The 12,943-nt window shown below is 40.0% G+C and overlaps 1 protein-coding gene across 3 annotated transcripts in view; it reads right to left on the reverse strand.

Moving 5' to 3' along the window:
• CDK17 (cyclin dependent kinase 17) overlaps positions 1-12,002 on the reverse strand; it is a 90,324-nt gene extending 78,322 nt beyond the window's left edge. Inside the window, exon 1 of one of the 3 annotated variants that reach the window (XM_038154792.1) lies at positions 11,589-12,002. The gene's annotated coding sequence lies outside the window, so the exon portion shown is untranslated. Of the gene's footprint in view, positions 1-10,852; positions 10,989-11,588 lie in introns of those variants that run through there. The other 2 variants (XM_038154794.1, XM_038154793.1) reach the window with 2 other exon arrangements.
• Positions 12,003-12,943: the final 941 nt, after the last annotated feature.

Below are 12,943 nucleotides of genomic sequence, written 5' to 3' on the forward strand. Positions count from 1 at the left end.
ATTCTGATACGCCAGACACGCATTTATTACATGCCCAACACACATTAGCTAATCATGAAGCGTGCAACAAAAGTAACTGCAGAAACTGCTGACAGAACATGCTCTTGCATGTGTGAAGAATATGTGGTTGCGTTTCTTTACATCTCATTTGCTATATAAAAATTTCACCCAGGCATATAATTGCAATTTTAAACCTCCTCCTTTCAATATACATTAAAGTTTCACGAAGGAAATACCTGAAACTTTCATTGCACCTTTCAAGTAAGAACACTTCCAAATACATCATAAATAGGATTTTCAATAGTCCAAAATCCAAAAATAGGTTTATTTTATTGGAGTTACTTTCAGACTCCTTACGCAAAACATACAAAGGCCTACTAATGCTTACTATATTGAATACTTTCTGTTTTCTACAAGGTCAGAATGTCTTTCTACCTATCTGCCTTTCTCTTTTCTATTAATTTAATTAACATTTAATATATGTCATATTTACTCCTTTTACTTGTTTGAAATTAACAGTTAGATGGAACACCATTTAAAAAACAAAATTCAAGATAAAACTCTCTTCAATGTAATAGATAGACTGCCCCAAAATATCACTTCCAAATGACACAGAAATAAGTAATTCTACAGGACAATCATGTACTGTTTTCACACATAGCTTTCTCTGCTCACAAGGTACAAGTTTCCATCTTTATTATAACAGTACAAATTTGTATGGCTGATCTCATGGATTTATTTAAGCAAATAAATTTCTGTGCAACATATGTAGCAAAACCCAAAAAAGAGTAAGTAAAACCTGAGCGAACCCACTGCAGTAATATCCAGCTCTGGATGAGTGCACAGAACACCATGCCCTACCTGAAAAGCACTCTTTTGGTCCTGGTTATGCATGCCTTCCCCCATTTCTGACACCTTCTGTCCCCTCTGCTACCCAACAAAACCACTGCTAACCCTAAGGTTTGGTTCAAAAATACAACAGAGCTACTCATTCAAAGAGGGCAAAGGGACATTTTTAAAAATAAAGATGTATCTCTATGCCGTAAAACAGGACAGCTTTTCTGTACTGCAGACTGCTTAACCAAAAATTAAGATTAATTCCTAGACTTTCTGATAAAGAGCCACAATAAGTCAATCCAACTGGGATATTACTACCTAGCAGAAAAAGCAAGGCTTGTGCACACTGTAGAAGGACCTTTGAAAGGAGTTAAAAAAGAAGACCATCATAAATGTCTCCTATTTCTGAACAAAACAGAACATGTTATTTTTCCAAAGCCTCTTATGATCACAGAGAGGCAAACATTTATGAACTAGAACATAGCACAAGTAACACAGCCAAACACCACCAAAAATTCGGAAGAAAATTAACCCACGTAGTTTTCTTAAACCCTTTCAAACCTTTGACTATAAGAGAAAAAAAATCTATTATGTCATGAGGATCCACTAACAGTTAAATATATTACCTTTGGGGAGTGGCGCTTCTCATAAAAGTGACTATACTGAAAAGGAATTTTCTCTGTCAACAATTTTGCTTCCTGTGCTTTATCAGACGTTACAGGCTTTTTTCCTCCTTCAGTGACAAAGACCTTTGTGGGGGGATTTTTAACAGCCTACTACTGTAAGCTTTGCACATCAAATGTAGCTAAGAGGAAACATTCCCTATATAAGACAGTTAACGGGGCTGTTAGTTCTAAGTCTGTGTTTCAGATCAGGCTGGAAGCAGTGAGGTTACATATTATGTTAAGTCTGTATGAGATATGACTGAAGAGGCCCCATGCAATTAACTACACTGAGACATAAAGCATTAATGTAGATGAAATAATCCAGGTTAGATTCATTTACATTGGTATAAACAGACTGCAAACAAGATAACATCTAGCCATAGAAACAGGAAAAACTAGGCCATTCTGTTAGTATAAAGGTGGCTTAGCAGTATTTTATACATACACTGTCCTTCCTTCTCCTGCAGTTTTTTCTTCGAAATATTTACTATATTTTCAAAAAATCTATGCCACTAGGTTTTCAGACACTGTCAGGGTATAATTTCTGTTGACAGGTCTCTGCAGACAACTCCACTAAGGCTGATTTTCAAAGCATTCTCAGCACCTATACCCTTAGATCAGTACCTTAAAGAAGCCTCAAATTAAACAACCAAAAATTGACATAACCCATCTCTACATACTTTTTTAGCTAGTGATGCACTACTTTTCATGAGAACTGACTAATGTCACTACACAAAACCTGTTGCAGTTACATTTTAAAATATCTTCAATAAGTTATCTAAACTAGCATAGAACTTGGCAAATAATGTCAACCAATTCAAGGAAATCATTCTCAAAATTTAAGTAGAAGAAAATTTCACATCCTATCTTTCAAGTAAAAACACAAAACAAACAACAAACTCTGAACTAAGATACAATTCCAGTTACCAAAAGCAGATATGACAATCCAATCATGTAAAGATGTAAATTTACCATTAACTTGATGAAATATAGTATCATTAAAAAGTCAAGAATGAACATCAACTGCAGGTGTAAGATATGCTCAAAACTTCACTAGTCGTACTTTGTCACAGAGCACATATATGCAAAGAACAAGGTTCTCCTACTACAAGAACCAGATCATTTTTATTTCTCCTTGCAATCTTAGTTTCTGAAATTGCCAGAAGACATGACATGAACACAGCTCATTCAGGAACCTATTTCAATATTAAAATATACTATCACTACTACTCACATGACTAGAATTTTAAAATGCTAAACACTTGCAAGCAGGAGTGATGAATAAAGAAAAATCTGCATGTTTTATTGCTTACATAGTGAAAGACCTAAATGCATAAGTGGGGGAGGTGGAAAGGGGTGGGAATTGACACTGATCATCTTCAGGCAACTGAAGCATTTAAGAGAACAGACTAGTGCTGGAGACATCTTACAATTTCCCACCACCAGTAAGAAAATGCTTGGCTCCAACCCCCAGCCAGTTTCTCTCATCTTTCTTCACCATCAACTTTGTAATGCAGACAAGAGGTTTGAAAACCTCTTCAGTTGACTGATGCAACAGAAATGATTTGGAAATAAGCACTTAACTCAAACTGTAATGCTGTATTACAAAAAACAATGGTTCTGATGGGCTCCCTCCGAGGTAAATGTGGAAACAGAGGCAGCTCTGCATTAAAATCTTTGGATTACCCTCTGAACCTATTTCTTTCTATTGGTTACAGAGACACACATGTAAAAAAAAAGGCACAATGCAAATCAGTCAATCTGGCATAATTCATATTTTAGATGTGAATGATTTATTATTTGAAAAAAATTTCAGGTTTTATCTACCCACTGCTATAAACAGATGATTAGGAAGAATACAGGTATTTTATTAAGATGCAGCTACAGGTGAAAACGATCACTAGCTAGCTACCCATTCATGCCCAAATTAAACTTTTAATAGTGACAAACAGCTAATGGCTTAAATCCTTTAAGTAATGTCTACCTCTTCCACTACCAGAAATATTCACAAATACCAGGAAGCCAAAACTCATTATGTAAGACCACCAGGAACAATTAAAAAAAAAAAAAAAGTTCCTTTTAAAGAAAGCAGGTTCAGAACTTAATTAACAGCACTGAACACTTTCTATTTTATTCACAAACCATACTCAAACACATTTTAAAGTACTTAGTATTAGTAACTAAGCTGACTACCAAAGCATGTGAAATCCGTATCTTCAGAACTCATAATCTGCTTTGTATTGCTTCTAAAATACTAAAATGATATCATTCAAGAAGAAGGGCATATAACTACTGAAGAAACTAATTACTATACACCATTGTGTTGTTTCTCCCATGCAGCCCACAAGAGAAAAAAAAGACTATGCTTCATAACCAAAGGCCACCTTCCGACTAAATACATTTTAAAGCTATTTTTTGGCTTATGGATCAAACATTTTTGCTTTGCAGAATTATACTGAGATGTATCAGAAACAAGCCTCCAAAAGACATTTAGGTTAACTGTATTCCCTGATAAACAACCCAGAATTACGAGCAGCAGGTTTAAAAATACTGTGACTTGTGCAAATGGGAACACTGTTAAGCTGTTTAGCTTGTTTAATCCTGAAGGTAAATAGCATAAGCTTCAAAATATTTTTCTTCTTTGCCATAACCTATTGAATCACATTTACAAAGGTAATGAAACATTACAGAAAATCTCACATTTTTGGAATTGCCTCTGAAATTGCTTTACTGAGTATTACATGGGTCATTATTCTCAAGACCACTGTGTCTGTAAATTTCACCATAAATTTCAGTGATTTAAATCCAAACTGTGGCTTCAGTGATGCCAATGATCTCGTCTCTCCCGAGGTCCAAATCTTCAGAAACAAAACAAGAACCCTGCACAACTCCACTACTAGGCCCATTTTAAAATATGAATAGTACAATCAAGTAATTTTTAATTGTTGTATGTACCAAATATTTTCAAACTGCTACTCTAGTTCATTTTCAGCTTATTTAGTTCCGTTTTTAAACATTATTTGCAAGAAAAAAGTGTAATTTTTAGTTTCCTTAGATGTCTTTCATCCAACATTGATGATTTCCACACCAAAAATCCTATTTCATTTCATAACTGTCACCTCAAAAATGCACTCACACTAAAAATTAAGAATGTATTTTATAAGATACATCAGTAATTGTTTTCATACTGTGCCTTCTTACCCAGTAACAAATTAAGTTTCTGAGCTGCTGTTTTAAACAGGATTTTTAGAAGACTTTAATGCAGCATATATGATTGATATATTTAGCAGCTGAGCACCTCATTTCCCCTCTGTACACAGGAAGTTTCCCCTCCCATCTGCTCAGGATATTTAAAAAAATAAAAACATAATTACAAACTGCTGTTTTTCCATCGATACTGCAGAAAGTGACTATTATTTACCTGTAAACATGAAAGTAAAGCTGAGGCCAAAGACACAACATAACCTGTAACAGCTCCCTGACAGAGTCACAAGACATCTACTGGTACAAAGGCAGGAATGTGAGGATGAGAGCAGCAGCCAGCAAGAGGAAAATCACTGCAGCTTTGAGTGATAGTGCCAGAGTTATGCCAGGTTGAACTCTTCTGTGGAGCAAATAAGTTATTCATGGGCAGCAGCAGCCCAAGCTTTGTCTCTCATAGTCCTATTGGAAGTCTTTAGTTTTATATTTGGGTTTCAGAGCAAACATAAATATGGTGAATTATGAAACAGACCCATGCTTTACAAGCCGATGCTTGAACCATTTAGTACAATATTTATGAGACAGCTTTAAGACTAAATAGCAGCAAAGCAGGCAACAAGCCCCCTGCACACATAGGTACTCTACTGCTGTTTATGACAAACAGATCGCGACAAAGAGAAAGGACAGAGGAAGATGCACTGGCAATAAACCACTGACAGACCAAAAAAAAAAAAGCCTTTTTATTTTCCCCAGTTAAATTATATACAGACACATCTTTTTTGGCCTACAGAGAATATTTATGAAAGCTACACTGAGAAACTCCACTTCAAGACCTACAGAAAACTGATGGAAATATAACATGTAATCTATTATTTCATAACTGTTTTTCCTCCTCCTGTGTACTACTAATTATATTATTGATTACTATATTTTCAAAATAAAAGCTCTCCCTAAACCCCACATACTGATTGCAGATCAGCACTTAATATCTGTTCTGTATTATACATGAGGAACTATTCCAAACCTTTATAGAAAAAATACCCAAACTAAAAGCTAATATTAATAGCTGCATATTTAGTTATCCAATATAACTACTTTATTTTAAAATTTAATACACTGTATTCAATCTTTAAAGCCTGATATAAAATACCGCATAAAGTAAACAAACAGGAAGCTGCCACTTTTCCAAGCATCCATCCTGTGCTAATGACCTATTCTTCAGCATCTATTGTTTTCCCAATTTTGTGGAGCTACAGAAATGATGGGCAATTTTCACTGACTTTCACTTTATTAGTGGCAATGCCCAACAGCTGACACTGAGCAGGCTTCCCAGAGATTCTTCACCAATGTATTTTGACACTTTGATGATGAGGAGCCCTCATCACACATGGTTACGTAACAGCAACTATTTATAGGTAACCACTTGATTCACATTATCCACTGGGTTTTAAACCATTTCATATATTGTCACTTGATCTATCATATTAGTTCCATAATCAAAATGCCACGTAAGAGCCAAGTTAAAAGTTTCAGTGACGCCTGTCTGCAATATCAAAACATACCACATGAAGTATTTAATCTTATCAAGAGAACCAGACGTTAGTTTCACAAGATTGGCCCTCTATAAATATATGCTGAGCAACAGTTGTTTTCTTTGCTTAACCTCCTGCTCTACCAATATCCACTACTATGCATATAACTAGCTCCTAAAACCACTGAAAGAAACCTCAGTTGTGCTAAAATCACATAATTTCTCAGTGTTCTGAGACATACTGAGAGATACGACCAGCATTTCAACTCCAGAAAATGCCCCACCAACCTGTACAACTCTTACCTCACAACTTCAGTAACAGCTGTTTAACACCTTCAGGTTCTCTTAGGAAATGTCTCAGAGAACCACATACGACTATCAGGTGGTTTACTTATGAATATAGCAGTATTTCACAGACATCAACTTCTCCTAACAATATCAAGTGCTTCAGCTTTTCTAACTGGCTAATGGCTTTCAGTTGGTGACAGTATGGGCTTTCTCCATCACAGACTTTGGCCTTTCTTATCAATCATATTAATTGATCTCAGTGTCAATTTCTTTACATTTTTGTAAAATGGCTTCTTTACATTTTTTGTAAACTAACCTATAGACTGTAACTTTTTAATCCAAACAGTTTTCTCTCAATTACAGGACAATGGTTTTGCTGAGGACTAATATCCTTTGGTAATTTTAGTAATCCATATTTTCCAAATATACTTATTTCAGTGAATACCAAGTAACTGCAAACCTCACAAAATGTTAACTTTAATGACTGCTGTATAAAGACACCTTGCACATGCCTGAACAACATCCAAACAAAGATACTTCCATATTGTAAGATAAGAACAGGAAGTCAGAAATACTTGAGAAAAGACATTTCTGAACGACTATACAGGTTATGACAGTTGACTATGATATTACTGTCTCAGTACAGCTACATGCCTGCAAAATGCTCTAACTGACCAAGCAAAGAAGAGAATGTCATGATTCTGACAACTTTTAACATAAACTGAAAGCATCCAAGTATCCTTACTGAAGCTGACAAAATGCAGAAGTTAATAATCAGAGACCATTGTGAAACTCTACCAAACCTTTAAAAACAGCAGCAGTCAGAGAAGGGAGTACATTTACGAGATACAGATAATAATTAAATGAAATATGATTAGAGGGCACAAAGTAACATTTACTTACGCAAAATACCTAAGAAGTTCAACCTAAAATCAAAGATAGGCAAGAACTGTAGCTAGGAGCGCAACTGAAAGACACGTCATTTCTTTGTTCTGGTATAATAACACAGCCCTGATCATCATAATATATGCAAAATTAGCTGTTCCAGAGAAGATAAATAAAAAAAGAAAACAAAAAGGCCATAATCAAAACATAACATAAAACTGCCCTTCCGCTTACTGCATTTTCAATGTATTACTGAAATAAGCAAGAAAAAAATTGTCCTGAAATTCAGAGAAGCCTTTCAGTATTTAGTTAAAAATTGGTATTTTTCAGCCTTCTTAAAATCATTTTGCCTAATTCTGTCTTACTACGTGAAAAATTAAAATGTGACCAGACAGCTGTTTCTTCTGCTGCTGCATTGACAAAGCTGCTCGAACACATTTATTTTTTTCCCAACATTTGTGCTTAGGCATAGCAACCCTGATAAACTGATGTTTCCTAGTGAATGACATTTCTAATCCTTTAAAAGAAAGCACTACACCACAAAAGCCCAAATATGCCAGTAAAGCATGGTTACAACAATTCCCAGTATCAATGTGTCCATGGTATTTCATAACACAGCCAGGTACAGGGTATCATGATCTCCAAGGATGTGGCTAAAGCCTTAATATCCAAGGACTGATGTATCAAAAGCTGGTCCAACGCAAATTACCTGATCTATGCACTTATTATGTTCATTGTTTTCCATACAACGTGATCAGAGAACTAAAGAACTCTTCTGGTCTCCTTTCCCAATGTTCTTGTGCTCCAAGTTGGCAAATCAGCTCAAGCACAGGTCTTGTTTATTCCTCGTGACTATCAGTGGTTTAAAGTGCTGTTTGTACATGTTCTAATTAGCCAGTTCTACTAAACTCTTGACAGTTGACATCATTGCTCAAAGAAGTTCAGGAAACCAACAACTCAGGAAGAATTGCCAATCCACTGAGTTAGTAGAGAATGAGTATGAATTTGCATTCAATACAGAATTACAAAAAAGTCATTTTTCCAAACAAGCGTTAACTTTGACTCTTTTTCAGATGAAAGCTGTCAAAAGTGCATCTCGACCCTTCACAAAATACACAGGAAAAAAACCCATCCCACACCACTAGTGGGTGCCCTGGAAAAAGCCCTGTTTCATGGGAAAAAAAACATTACCAGGGCCCAAAAGGAATAAATAACAGGATATAAAATATTCAGAAAGTTTTAAAAGGCCCCTAGGCCTAGACTTATATTTAAAAAGCAAATTGTTGTCTAGTGATTAAAATAAGTAAAGATGCCATTTTTTTAAGGCAGCGATGGCTAACAATACACTGGTTTAGTTTGTTCATTAGATGTGAACCATAACTGTCATGTAAACACTTGGCATTTTAAAAGCATTTTTACATGGTAAAGTTGTAGTGTATTATATAAAATTCTGAACTGCTACGATTACAGTGGTGTCCAGCTGCCTCAATAGCTATACATGGCTTGCTGCAGAAATAAGAGTGAGCATTAGAAAGCATGCAGCTAAAAAGTTGAGATATTTGTAACTTAAGAACTGTAAGCCACAATTAGTGAGTTTATGCTAGAAAAGCTTTATAATAATTAAGCTTGATTTTTAGACATGATCTTGTCCATTTTCACATTATAACATGTAATGCATTCAATAAATACAACTAGTATATACAACTTTTAAAAATACAGCTCATTAGCCTTTCTTGAACAAAAAACAAAAACTGATTTGTACATGGAATATCAACAGCTTCCACTTAATATAAAAAGAGGGCCAAGAGCAAACTCATGGAAAGATTTTAATGTAGACTGTTCAACGAACCAGATTTCAACAAAGCCTTTCCCAACTGCACTTTTTAGGTGCAATTAATCAAATATACTGCTGGACTTATTAAGAAACTTATTAAGATGAGTATAACATTATTTTTTTTTCCTAGCAGCAGGTAGTCATTTAAGAAATTACAAGATTTGTATGTTACTAGGCCATTCAAAAAAATCTGCCTCGTTTTACTGTAAGAGCTCCAAATCATAACAGTAACATACGCAGACGGAGCATCTTAACATCCCTGTCATAAGCTATACCATATTTACACACTGCAGTGTTAGGCAGAAATTGAAGCCAGAGCCATTCAGGGGAAATATACAGCCATGATCTGTTTCTCAATTTAAATTATATTTGCAATTATAAATTAGATATTTCACTACACGCTAGTGGCATTTTACATATTAAAAAGATCAATTAATGCACTACATTCTTAGCCAAGCCTAAACTAAATGACTCCCCACATTCAAACTATAATTTGCTTCAGACAACATGGGCTTTAATTTGCAAACTCTTCAGTAGGGATGTAGGCAGAACTCACCTCATGATTTGTGTAGAGCTCTATCCTGGGTAAACACACAGCTACACAGCACAGTATGCAAATAAAAGGTATGAACCTCATTGCGTTATCCTTCCTAAAGATTTTTGTATGTCAGACTCATTATTGTCAAAGCAGTATTTAAATTATGCCAGGAAAAAAAAAAACAAAAAACTTTCATCTTTCCAATTTAAGTGGCCCTTTTAATGCCAAGTTAACATTATAATGGTTTATCTATGTTGAAGAATTTAATTCAGTTTGTTCTTTCAAGCACAAACAATTTTAAAGGAAAATTTTCACCATGTATTCAAACATGTGATTTTATGTTTTCATATCTGTTACTTCTACATTAATTATTCAAAACAAGCCGCTCTCATGTCACTTACAGAAGTGCAGATGTAAATAACAAGAGCCGTGTGTGAATATACAGAATTCTTATAACAAAGCAATATGGCAATTTCTTTAACATCTTAAGCACATAAAATACCAATCACCTACTTCCTTTTTTTCCCAATTCTAATGCGAAAAACAAACTGGTACCAAATTGAATTTGGTACTAAGTCTAATTTCATAAATGTTTTCTTCTCAGTATTTAGCCTTTGGTGATATAGTTTCCAGTTCAATTAATACAATAAAAAAGTGGGGGGGAAAGAAGTGATGGAAGAACAGCAAACCAGGCTTGCTCTTGTATCCACACCGTTATACCTACAAGAATGTCGCTACTGATCTTCTGCTAAATTACAAAAGAACAGAAATTATTCACCAAAAGGAAAAAAAAAAAGGAAACGGATGCTTTTTAAATTACTGAGTTTGGATTATAAGTCAGCCCAATTTTGCTCATAACACTCATAACACTATTAACAACCACTAGCAAAGCGCCAAAGACAGCAATGAGTTTGAAACAACTAGAGCCAGCTACCAAAATTGTTACAGGAGAGACAAAGGGGATCAAGGTCAACATTCTTCTAGCGCAACAGCTAATCCACTCATATGAACATGGTATTGGAGTGGGTGGGCATAATAAATTTACAAGAAATATAAAATATGCATGATCCCACCTGATTTTCCCCGTCCTTTCGAGAACCATTTTGCTCTCACTGGTCTCAAGCCATTACATATCTGAGCGAGGAAGGGGAAGGAGTAGTTCAGAGAAGTTCAGGGTCAGACAATGTTCACGTATCCTGTCACCTTCTAACTCAAAGCTGAGAGCAGAAGAACTCTTATGCCACGCACTGAAACCTACATATTTTGGGTGTGCGTGTGGGGGGAGACCTACAGTAGGAGCGATGTGTCATACGTGCGGAGGCTGCGAGCAGAAGAGCTGTCAGGAGAACGCTGCCTCGCTTGAAGAGGAGGAGGCGGTGGGGAAAGGACGGTGACGAACGCAGGATCACCAAAAAATCCGGCAGTGCTCAGGGGCTGCCATCTCCGCCTCACCCCTCCGGCCCGGCTTCGCTCGGCTCCCCTCGCAGAGCGCTCAGCCTCTCGGAGCTGCCCCCTAGCCCCCGCGGAGCCGCTCCCAGCCGCCACCGGGCAGCGGAAATCCCCCGCGGCCCGGCCCGACCCTGCCCCGGGGCACCGAGCGGCGCTCCCCGCGCCCGGGGCTCTCCGGGCAGCCCCCGGCCCTCTCGCGGGGCGCTCTCCCACGACCACCATCACTGCCCCCCTGCTCCGGGGCCGCGCTGTCACCTCACTCCCCGCGACGTCCCACGCACCGCAGGCCGAGAGCCAACACTCCGCCGCGAGCCGGACCCGCACCCCCGGGCCGGGAGACAATGAGCAGCCACAACTCACCAGCAGCGCCGGAGCTTCGCGGGTCCGGGGGCGGTTCCTTTGCCCCTTCTCCTTCCCCTTCTCCTCCGCCCAGGAGCGGTATCCGGCCGCCGGGAGCCGAACCCCCCTCCCCTCGCCGCCCGAGAGCCTTCGCCGGACCGCCGGCCGCGCTCCCTCCCCGAGGAAAGTCACTTTATTCCCCGCTCCAACATGGCTGCTCCCCCCGCCGCCGCCGCAGCAGCAGCAGCTTTCTCCTCGCCGCGGCTCCCCGCCGCCGCCGCCACCGGAGAGCGGCCGCAGGCCGTGCTCGGGAGCCGCCCGGCCGGCCGCTGGCGGTGCCGAGAGCGTCAGCCGAGCCGGGCCGCGGGGGTGTGCGAGGAAGGGGCGAGCCGGGCTGGGCTGCGCGTCCCCGCTGCGGGCTGACGCCTCCGCCCGCTCGCACTGAGCCAGCCCCGCCGGCTCCGGGCGCAGGAGGGGCCGCGGGGACGCCCGTGCGCCGGCGACACCTGGCGGCCGAGGCGGCCCCGGCTGAGCCGGCGGCTGCGCGGGGAGCGGGGGGGGTCAGGGCGGAGCGCGGGGAATGCCCCGAGCGGCGGCGCGAGGAGCGGGGGCTGCCGCAGCGCTTTTCTGGGCCGCCCTCCCCGCTGCGGGGGAGCCCGGCCGCGCCGAGCCGAGTGGGGCGCTGCTGCCGTTCGCCGATCCTCCAGCGGCCCTGCGCGGCCGCCTCCTCCCGCGGGAGGAAGTGGGTCTCGTCGGCCGAGGCTCCCGGGAAGCCGCCCCGGGGCCCTGCGTGCTGCTGACCGTCCGAGGGGTCTCCTCGAGTCGTTTCGTGTAGGGCAGGGTAGAAAAGGGGCGTTTGCTCGCTTCATTTTTACCCGTTCCTTTTACAGCGTTTCCTCTTGGGTTTGCAGGGCGATTTAGCTCATCTCTGAGGTGTCCCCCGCTCCCCCTTCCTACGGCTGGCACATTGGTAACCGAAGTTAAGGGAAGCCGGGTGTCTTTAGATAATTTTCTAACTCATGTTTTCCGTATTTATTCTTGTGGTGCTTTCTTTCCTTTGTCTCCTGCATTCAGCGGTGCCCGTACCATCCCCCTTGTCCTTGTGATCGCTCTGACAGCACCAACGGCGCTGCCTTCCTGCGCTTAGAACCTTTTTTCCCCTCAAAGTGATCCAGTCTGTTTCCTCACTTCTCAGCCCTTTCCAGCCCTAAATTTCTTAGGCTTTGTGTGTCACTGAATGAGACCTAGAAGGTGAAAGCCCGCTGTTCTGTACTATGTTTTTTCACATTTCCATCACACAAAGAACAAGATCTGTCAGGAAGGCCAAATCTGAGCTGATTTTAGTGACATGGTTTTGAACTTAAAGTACCAGGGCA

Source organism: Motacilla alba, chromosome 1A (genome assembly GCF_015832195.1).
Source record: "Motacilla alba alba isolate MOTALB_02 chromosome 1A, Motacilla_alba_V1.0_pri, whole genome shotgun sequence".
In the NCBI taxonomy this organism is placed as follows: domain Eukaryota; kingdom Metazoa; phylum Chordata; class Aves; order Passeriformes; family Motacillidae; genus Motacilla; species Motacilla alba.